This window comes from Elephantulus edwardii, unplaced genomic scaffold (assembly GCF_000299155.1).
Source record: "Elephantulus edwardii isolate Elephantulus edwardi_28Jun2011 unplaced genomic scaffold, EleEdw1.0 scaffold00089, whole genome shotgun sequence".
Taxonomy (NCBI): Eukaryota; Metazoa; Chordata; class Mammalia; order Macroscelidea; family Macroscelididae; genus Elephantulus; species Elephantulus edwardii.
In genome coordinates, this window is record NW_006399839.1 from 4,512,794 (window position 1) to 4,523,193 (window position 10,400).

Consider the following 10,400-nt stretch of genomic DNA (forward strand, 5'->3'; position numbering starts at 1 on the left):
TGCCTATCTAAATGAGGCAGAAGACAGGGGCCTTAAAAAAGGTGTACCTGATCCAGCCAACTATGATTTCAGTTGCTACTTATGCAGCTCATAGTTGGACAATGAACAAGGAAGATCAGAGAAGAATTGCTACCTCTGATTGTGGTGTTGGCAAAGAGTACCGAAGATCCCATGGACTACCAAGAGAACAAACGAGTCAGTTTGGGGGGAAAGCGCAGCCACGTTGCTCTTTGGAGGCAAGGATGATTAGGGTCTCTCACAAAGACTCTGGGCATGTTTTTCAGGAGGGACAGGTCCTTGTAGAAAGACATCAAGCTGGGAAATGTGGAAGCTCATCTAAAGAGAAAACCCTCAACAAGATGGATTGTCACAATGACTATAACAATGTAACAGCGTCTGTAACAACAAGCTTGAGCTTATCTGATGTAGTGAGGACTACTCACAGAGACGAAGGTGCGCCTGATTCAGTCTTTGCAATTAATTGCTGTGCGTCAGAGAGCTGGACAGTGACTAAAGATGACAGAAGAAGTATTGATGCCTTTGAGTTGTGGTATTGGAGAAGAATCTTGTACATACATACCGTGGACCACCAACAAAACAAATAGGTCTGTCTTGGAGAGGGTGAAACCAAGTTTCTTCTTAGAGACAAGGATTTTGAAGCTCCATCTCATGTACTTTGGGCATGTGGCCAGGAGAGACCAGTTCTTGGTGAAGGATATCATGCCTGGAAGGGTGAAGGGACAGCGCAGGAGAGGAAGACCCCAGATGAAATGGATTGACACAGTAACTGAGGCAATGACATTGGCTGTGTCAGGGTCAGTGAGACTGGCTCAGGACAGGGCAGGCTTCAGGGCTGTTGTACATGGGGTCACTGTGAGTCATGGGCAACTCGATGGCACATAATAACACAAGCAACAACATAGAGGAGACAGAGGTTAAGTGTTTCCCAGATCTGTCTTACTGTCTTGGAGACTGTTGGGGCTTATCCAGGGAAGAGGCAGGACAGAGGAGGGAGTATGGCACTTTTTAAGGTTTCATCTTTTGTCCAGGTGTTCTTGTCAGTGGCCATGTCCTATATAAGTTAGTAGGACCTCAGCAGTTACCATGAACACCAATATTCTATGCTCTGAATTGCTATGAATATCAATATTCTGCCGATAGTTGGTGATAGTGTGTAACTCCCAGCCATGGACTTTGGGAACAGATGGGCAAGAACAACAAAAGGTCTTTAATTTGATGACTGGGCTACACAGAAAAAGGCCCTTTTTTCTCATGACAATATTACATAAAATAAAAAATATTAGAATGTTATGTTATTATTTTTGTGTACTGTCAAGTTGGAACCAACTCATAACTGACCCTCGGGTGGGTTTTCAGAGGCAATAAATTGCACAGGAGGAGATTGCCCATCTTTCTCCTGTGGAGCAACTGGTAGATTTGAACTATGCCTTTGGGAAGGCAGGTTATTATTCTATTTACTTCAGTTATAAAAAAGGAAGGGCTGGCGACCAAGTGGGCAAGAAGGAGCGCTGGACCCCCAAATGCTGGTTTGAATCTACCAGCAGCTTTGTGGAATAAAGATGAACAATTACCTCCCATGCAAGTTACAGCCTCTGATGACCCGCTGAAGGGACAGCCGTGAACCGATTCCGACTTGCTGTTGTTGAGTTGTTTAAAAAAAAGAGTTCTGGGGAGCTCTGGTGGCCTAGTGACAAGAAGTTGCACTGCAATCCCAGAGGTACACAGTTCGAAGCCACCAGATGCTCTGCCTGAAAAGGAGGGACAATTTGCTCCTGTACTAGTCAGATCTGATTTGACAGTACACACACACACACACACACACACACACAAATAATAAAATAAAAATAAATTTAAAAAACCCATTTAAAAAAAAGTTCTTTTATATGGAATAATGTTTCACTTTCTGTTACTTGTCAGTTGCAATCATTGGTGTGCAAGTTTAGATAAAGGACCTATTTGCCACTTGGTATATGGTAGATACTGAATATAAAGCAACCCTCGTGGTTGTCATTATTCTTATTCATGATTCAGTTGGACAGACAGATAGCAAAAAAAGGGAAGTGACATGGCCAAGGTCACAGAGGTGTAAGAAGTGGCATTTGTCATCAGGGTATCGAGCTGCAGTTTCGGGGCCTTTCGCCACTGGGCACCCTTGCCTCCTCCTCTAGAAGTCCTGCTGCCTAGAACAGACCTGTGGTAATGCTTGTCTATAGTAAAAGGTCAAGGTTGAGTTGATAATCTGGTGAATTTCTTTGGGCACGTTGGTTGAAGAAGTTCAGGGCTCACGATGAGTTGGTGGGCTGAATGAATACCGACCAGGCTGGCCCGTGACTCAGTCATCATAGAAAGTCATCCTTGAGATCAGTTTCTGGGATACAAGAATGAAACAAAATGGAGTCCTGTCCTCAGGCCTCTTAGGTTTTGGTCTGTAGAGAAATTTCCAGTTTTGCTTGGGTTTTGTGTGGAGTCTCGGCTCTCCCCACAGTCTCCCTTGGTTTGCACCAGCCCTTATCCCAGAGTGAGAACGTAGGTGGGATGTAAATCCTGCCTTCCTCCCACACTCTTCTCCTCAGGGGGTTTTGGGTTTTCAGTCCAAAACCAAAATAGATGTATTGCTGTTGAGTTTACTCCAATTCCTAGTGACCCTTCAGTGACTTTCTGGGGCCGTAAAGGTTCACAGGAGACCACCTGTCGTTCTCTCATTGAATATCTAGAGAATTTGAACTACCAGCCTTTCAGTTAGTAGCCCAGCATGTTACCCCTAGGCCACCATGGCTCTTTTAATTGTTTTCTTTGGGGGGGGTTTCTCAGCTCCATCCAGAACACAGCTGGAGAGTTGACCTTGGCTCAGTCTTGTACATCAGGCTACTGTGAGTTGAAGATGACTCAACGTCTCCTAGCAATGTTATCCTTATTATTATTTTGGAACTTCTTTCTTTCACGCTAAAACAATAATATGTGAAAATGTTATACAATCCCAAGATGCAGCAGGGTATAGAGAAAAATCCCTCCCCAGTGCTGTTTTCTAACCCCCAAGTTTAAGTAGAGGGGCAGAAGGGAGCTCTCAGAACCTGGTCCTCTAGGGGCTTCAGGTCTATTTGAGGAGCCAGGAGAAGGGCTACGACAGAGAATTTACTGGGAAGCAGTACAGCATGATAGACATTCCAAGCTGGAAAGAAAGGCTTTGTGGGATTAGCTGTGGTCCTGACAGATAACAGCACCAGGGATACCACAGATGCATGAGATGGCAAGCCCGGGTACAACACAGCAAAGCGTTCCCCAGTCCCGAGCCATCTCCACACCACTGATGTGTTCAAGTTTATGGTCATAGCCCTGGTGTATTCCGAGTATACCCTGTGTGAGGGGATTCATCTTCTAGCACTGTCGGACAGTGTTCTTTTGAGATCCATAAGGGTTTCGCTGGCTAATTACGGAATTGGATTGCCAGGATTTTCTGCTTCTTCTGCCTTTGTCTGGAATCTCTGCTCAAGCCTGTCCATCCTGGGTGATCATGCTGGGACTTGCAAGCCCTGTAGCAGAGATTCCAGCATCACAGTGGCACACAAGCCACCACAATACTGACAGATGGGTGTTGGGCGAGACACATAGTTGGCTTCCTAAATGCCAGCTCTACTTGCTTATCTTCATCGTGTTTCGGTTCCCCTAAGACAGCTGCAAGGAAAAGGGACAGCCCCATAAACATGAAAGCAGAAAGAGGCTCCGAGTAGCTGTAAAGGGAGCCGCTCTTTTCCTTCATTAAGTGTCATCCCAAGGAGGGTATTTAATGAAACATTCATGAGGCACCACTGCCTGGGATTTGGAAATGGCAGCCCCCAGGTGACCCACCACAGCAGACAGCGCTCCTGTCTGCCCCTCGCCTTGATAGCATCTCCCAGGGAGCACCTGGGAGCTAGAAGGGAAGGCATTGTCTGAAATGAAGCAGAGGCTGGAGCTAGGCAGGAATAGGTGTCAGAATTCTAAACAGTACTCTCTGGACACTATTTTCCTCCTGAGTAGGAGCATCACAGCACAGCTGGTCTGGACATTTTGTTCGGTTTGCAGGTTGGTCACCCTTCCCCTCCCTCCCTCCTCTGGGAGCCATAGCACAGAGGCTGATTCTGGAAGCTGTGTCCTGTGGCAGATGGATGCCATCATTCTGGGCATTTCAGTGATTCAAGTCCAAGATCAAGGACTTTCATGAGATGGGCCAGTGGGTGGGGACTTCCGTTGGAAGTGAGGATGATGCATGCTTTCACTTAATGGTCTGCACCTAATCTCTGCAGGAGAATGGTGGACATTCTCCTCCAGTGTCATTCGCAACATTGAAAACCCAGTGGCGGGTCAGCTATGAGTCAGTTCCAACTCAACTTCAGCGAGTTGAGTTCAGTTGATGATAGAAATGTCTTAACATTATGAAAAGGGAAGCCTGAGGTTCAAACTCACCAGCCCTTGGTTAGTTTGCTGGGCTGGCTCGCATGTTGCTGTGATACTATGGTGTTGTCACCCATGGTGGACATGTTTTAATGGAGTTTGTAGACAAAGATGTCATGGATTAAACTGCATATGTCTCTGAATATATGTGTGCGTTATAAAATGTGGAAGCTATAGAATGATTCCCAATTCCTGATAAACCAAGTAAAGATAAAAGGTAAAAAGCAAAAATGTTTTTTTAATGTTGTCAAAAACTTTATTAATTTAGAAAGCTTTCCATCTGTCATAAGAGCTAGGAGTGATGCCTCTTCATAAAAGGAATGCATATTTAGGGGGGGAGTTTGCTTGCAAGTGGTAGAGCTTAAGTGGTGGTGTGTTCTACATTTGAAGAAATGATCTCCATGCTTAGCTGTGGGATGATTTCTGGATCTTCTGCCTTTCAACAGTGGCTCTCAATAATCTGAAAAGAAGCTTGCCTGATCTGACAATTGTGGTGGAGTAAAATCTCAACCTTCTCAACTCCACCACATCCTTCTAGCAGAAAACACAACTCTTCCTTCTCAGAGATCTTGAAAAAAAAAACAACAAAAAACGACAATGTCCAGGATGATGAGTATGATTTTGGTGTCCTGGACAGCTAGCAGACTCACCAGTGGCTCCAAGATTCCAGATTAGATAAGAAGGCTCTCCCAGTCCAAGGTGCTCCCAGTTGTGAAGTTCGCCACCCTCCAGATGGCTTCTTTCTGGACTTTAAAGTCTCCATTTTTCAGCAGAGTTAACCAGTGGAGGCAGCATGCCGTGATCAACCAGCTGCTGGATGTGTTGGCTGTGCCTTGCAGCCACGTTGCTCGGACCCAGGGAGGCCAGCCTCCTACTGGATGGAAGACCTGGGATGTGTGAGGGGTCCTTGCAGCACTGTCAGCATGCCTGCGTCAATAGTCAGCTAGGGCTGTTTATCCGTTCCTGTGATGATGTTCCCCACAGTGCGTGGAGAGGGCATCAAGGTAGTGAGTTTTGGGGTGGTCATGAGCACAGTCAGCCTGGGCAGGATCCTTGTGTCTACCACTTGACTAATATGCTCATTGCAGCCTTCGGTGAAGTAGCTCTGGGCCCAGCAGGTGTCGAGGGCACCTCCACATCATAGAGCTGCAGGAGGTCAGAGAGGGCGGGCAGTATTGGCTTCACCCCCTTTATGGGTCCTTGTTTCGGTACAGGTTGGACAAGGGCCATGTGATGTTCTGCAAAAATGGGATGGTGTGTTTGCTGAAACCAGGGCTAGTAGACTTGGGACAACTTTGCAGGAGATAACGAGGTCTCGGAACTCTGAGCTATCACCTGCTATGTTACTCAAAACCCACACTGCCTGTTCAGACACAGCTGAGCAGGGACAGGACAGGAGGTTGATCAAGGGCAGGACAGCACTCCCTTCTACCACAGCCCAGGTCAGCTCTGTTGGTCCTGCAGCAATGTGGGTCAGAACCCAGGCTGCCTCGAACAGTAATCTTGGATAAACGGATGACATGAGGAATTCCACCAGCTGAGGCAGAATCCCTGTATCCATGGTCATTTGAACAGGAGGGTCCTTCTACTGGGACAGTATCTTTCTGGCTGCATGGGTGCCTGGAAACACAGATGTAAGTCTGCACTATTGACTCCTAGGATTATTTCATCCAGAGTAAGGTTGGCCCCATTGTCTGGTGTCTCAGGAGGCAGGTTGAGGGTCAGATCATTAGTGTTTCTTCTCTTTAAGGCCCACTCATCCTTCTTGGCCTTCCGGATCTCCATGATGACTGCTACCATATGCTGCCACCTTGCAGACAGCTCCTTGCCCCAGTACTTGAATTCCTTCAGCCTGTCTTCTGGAATTCCTGAAGACTGCATGCTGGCTGCAAGAAGTAAATCCCCTCTTTCAGGTCATACAAACTAGAGAGTCAACACAGACCATGTTCAGCTTCAGGGTCAACTTCTAAAAACACCTAAAAAGCAAAACCTCTTAATCCCACCATAGCCCTCTCCCAGTCTATTGGGAAATTTCCAGTCTAAGGGTATGTATGGCCTTGGACCTCTTCTATCACTTAAGAGATGAAAGCGAGAGAACTATTCAGATAGTCCACAGGGAGTGGTGCAATGAAACCAGAAGCGACAGAGGTTCAAATCCACCTTCAGCCCTGAGAGAGGAAAAACAAGCTAACTCCTCTCATACAATTTAGCTTCATAAACCCAGTGGGGAGTCAGCCATGACTCATTCTGACTCTGGCAAGGAATGAGAGAGATAACTAAGACAACAGATTAGGAAAAATGCCCAACAATTTAGTTCTAAATATTGGCCAAGGAAAATGCCATGTATCACAATTTAATATTGTTCAGTGCAGCTTTGGAATACTTAACGTCTTAGATGGTGAAGATATTGAGATTGTTAACAGCTTTAGTTTGCTTGGCTCCACAATCAACACTCTTGGTACCAGCAGCCAAGAAATTAAAAGATGAATTGCATTGGGGAAAGTATGCTGTCATGAACTCCTCCAGAGTACTGAAGAGCAATGATGTCAATCTGGAGTCTTTGCAACTACTTGCTATGCATCAGAGAGCCGGATAATGACTAGGGATGATAGGAGAATTGATGCCCTTGAGCTGTGGTGCTGGAAAAGAGTATTGAGAAGGCCATAGACTGCTAAGAGAACAAACAGATTCATCTTAGAGAGGGTGAAATCAGGCTGTTCCTTGGAGGCAAGATTTCTGAAGCTTCATCTGATCTACTTTGGGCGTGTTGCAAGGAGGGACCAGTCCTTGGAGATGGACGTCATGCTTAGGAGGGTGGAGGGGACAGCACAAGAGAGGAAGACCCTCGATGAGATGGATTAATTCAGGGACTAAGGTAATGGGTAGGTGTGTCAGAGACAATAAGGTTGGCACCGGATAGAACAGGGTTTAGGGCTGCTGTGTATAAGATTGCTATGAGTTGTAGGTGACTTTATGGCACATAACAACAGCAGCAACATGCTGGAAGGCACTGGAAACATGCAGGGCCACAATAATAGACTTTGTTGTTGGGTGCTGTTGAGTCCTCACCAATTCCTACTGACCCTGCGTACAGGAGAACTAAACCCTGCCTGACCCTGTGCCATCCTCACAGTCCCTCCTGCGCGTAAGCCCATTGTTGCAGACACTGTGTCAGTCCATCCCATTGAAGTGCATGCCGACTCTTAGGAAGATGACACAGGCGTGGGCCACATCTGGTTCTGTTATAATGAGGTTGCTGTGAGTCAGAGCCAAAGTGACAGTAACTTAACAACACAAACATCCAAACAGAATGGGGAGATATTTTGCCCAATGGAGAGAAACATGAAATATATTACAGCTTGCGCTTTATCTACCTCATTAGGAATTTGCGTGAAGTCGAATTGTCCATGTTTACATCTACCATTATTGGCTTCCCTCCACCCGGGTTCGTTCTTGAGTCTATCTATCATCCTGGTTTTGCACCATTGCTTCTCCTGACAGGGAGCTCGTTTTCTTCCTGGGTTGTATATTTCCTCTAAATAATTTAAGATTCTTGATATATTTTCTGGCCTTTAGGAAAACAAGATGTTTAGGAGGTTTGAAGACACTGAAGACCACTCTGTTAGTAACACACTTTGAAATGTCAAGACTCACATCCAAAGACGTCCATACCTGAGTTCTTCCTTTGTTCATCATTGCTTCCCCTTGCTTGTTAGAAAATGTGGGTTGTTATGGTGATGGGTGCCTGGGATACCCGGGAGGCTCTTGGAGAAAATATCGTTGTTGAAATAATCCCTCTTAAGTCAGGCTGAGGATAGCAGGTGATCTCCTTTGATGGTCCATCACAGACTTTCTAAATGTGACGTGACTCATGGCTTTGTCATGGATGCTAAGGAGTCAAGACTATAAAAAAGCGTCGATATTGTTGGGACAGTTCCACTTTATGATGACCCTGTGCAGACTCTGTAGAGCAAAAGATTACATCCCCTTGTCCTGTCCGTCTTCATGATCATTGGTATGTTGGAGTCCATTGCTGTGTTGCTGGGTGTATCAAGTTGACTGTAATCCATAGCAACCCTGTGAACTGCAGATTTGAACATTGTCACTTGCTGCACCCTCCCTCATGATCTCTGGCATGCTCAGGTCCTTTGTGATGGTCACTGTGTCAGTTCATCTTTTTGAAAGTCTTTCTCTCATTCTGTGATTCTCCAACTTTTCCAGCATGGTGCCTCTCTCCAAAGACTGGTTCCTTCTGAGAAGATCCCAGAATACGTGAGACAGCCTATCACCATTCTTGCCTCTAAGGAGCACTCTAGTTGCACTTTCCTCTAAGATACGCTTATTTGTTCTTTTCACAGAACATGGTATATTCAATACTCTTCACCAACACCACAATTCAAAGGCATCAATTCTCAATCTTCCTTATTCGTTGTCCAACTTCCAGATACATAGGAGGCAACTGAAAATTTCATGGCTTGGATTGGCGCACTTTAGTCTTTAAATTGATGTCCTTACTCTTTACAACTTTAGAGAGATCCTCGACAGCCAATTTCTACAGTACAAGATGTTGTTTTATTTCTTGACTGTTGCTACTATCCATGAGTGTTGATTGTGGAGCCAAGCAAAATTAAATCATTGACAATTTCAATCTTTTCTTCATCTCTCATACTGTTGTATAATGGCCCAATGGTCAGGCTTTTTCTTTTCTTTTCTTGGTGATGAGCTATAACCCAACTTAAAGGCTGTAATCTTTGTTCTTCTCCAGCAAGGGTCCCTTTGCAAGCAAGCTTGTGTCATCTGCAAAACAGTGCAACAGCCATTGATATGACTATATGCCAATTCATCTAAGGAAGGGTTTCTCTCATTTTTGTTGACTGTCCATCAAACATAGTGTCTTTTTTATCTATTTATCTTTCCTGGTGATAGGTCCAAAACAAGGAAGTTGGAATCTTGATATCCTAACTTGTAAGGATCATTCTGGTTGTATCTCTTCTAGGACTCTTTGTTCTTCTGACACTCTGTGTTTTTTATCAGCACTGCCATGATTCAAACATATCAGTTCCTCGTCAGTCTTTCTTTCTTTCTTTTTTTTCCCCCCACTTCTTAGCATTTGTGTGTGCATGAGGGAATTAAAAGGACCATAGCAGGGAGAAGATCCTTCAGCTACCTGAGTTTCTTTAAGCAAAAGGTGTTGCTGTCTAGTTGATTGCAACTCATTGTGACCTCATGAGCAGAGCAGAACTATGCTATTGTGCCTTGACTCTAATTTTATTTGTTAAATTAAACAAGATTGGGATCCTTAGGACTAAACAGATTGCTGCACAGGGAAAGGGAGATCTAGTGATGTTTCTTTCAGAACTAGCATTTATGTTGAGATATGAATGAAAGTGTACAGAACTGACTGGTATTCCATTGAATGGTGCATGCATGCAATATTTCATGACATTCATTAATTAGAATCCCCCATTGTATCCTCCATCTTCCTGTTTCCTCTCTGTGGTTCTTGTTCCCATCCTTGTTGACTATAATCTTTACAAAAGCACAATGTTAGAATGCTAACTATGGTACCACTGAGTAGTCTCAAATAGCCAGTGTTTAGCTCACTGGTCAAGTGCAAATCATTTGTGTCAACCAGCTGCTTTATTGGGGATTGGCTAACTATGCACCTATAGAAGAAAGCTAGCTAACTACCTGTTTTTACACATAAAGTTTTATTGGAACACAGCCCTCTGCACTGCACTCACATGTTGTAGGAGTTGCTTTCACGCTACCATGACAAATGGCTTAGCAATGACTGAGGTTGTAGCCTGCAAAGCTTATAATATTTATGATCTGAATCTTGGAGGAAAAGTTAGCTGATCTTTGAAGAGGCTCTGGCTTTGAAGGACCAGGATCCTGTTGAAAAAAGAGTCTGGAAAGATGATGAATTCAGGAGAACAGAATCTATA

At 44.8% G+C, this 10,400-nt stretch overlaps 1 pseudogene; it reads right to left on the minus strand.

Moving 5' to 3' along the window:
* Positions 1-4,891: 4,891 nt before the first annotated feature.
* On the minus strand, positions 4,892-6,333 carry LOC102859314 (annotated as a pseudogene).
* Positions 6,334-10,400: the final 4,067 nt, after the last annotated feature.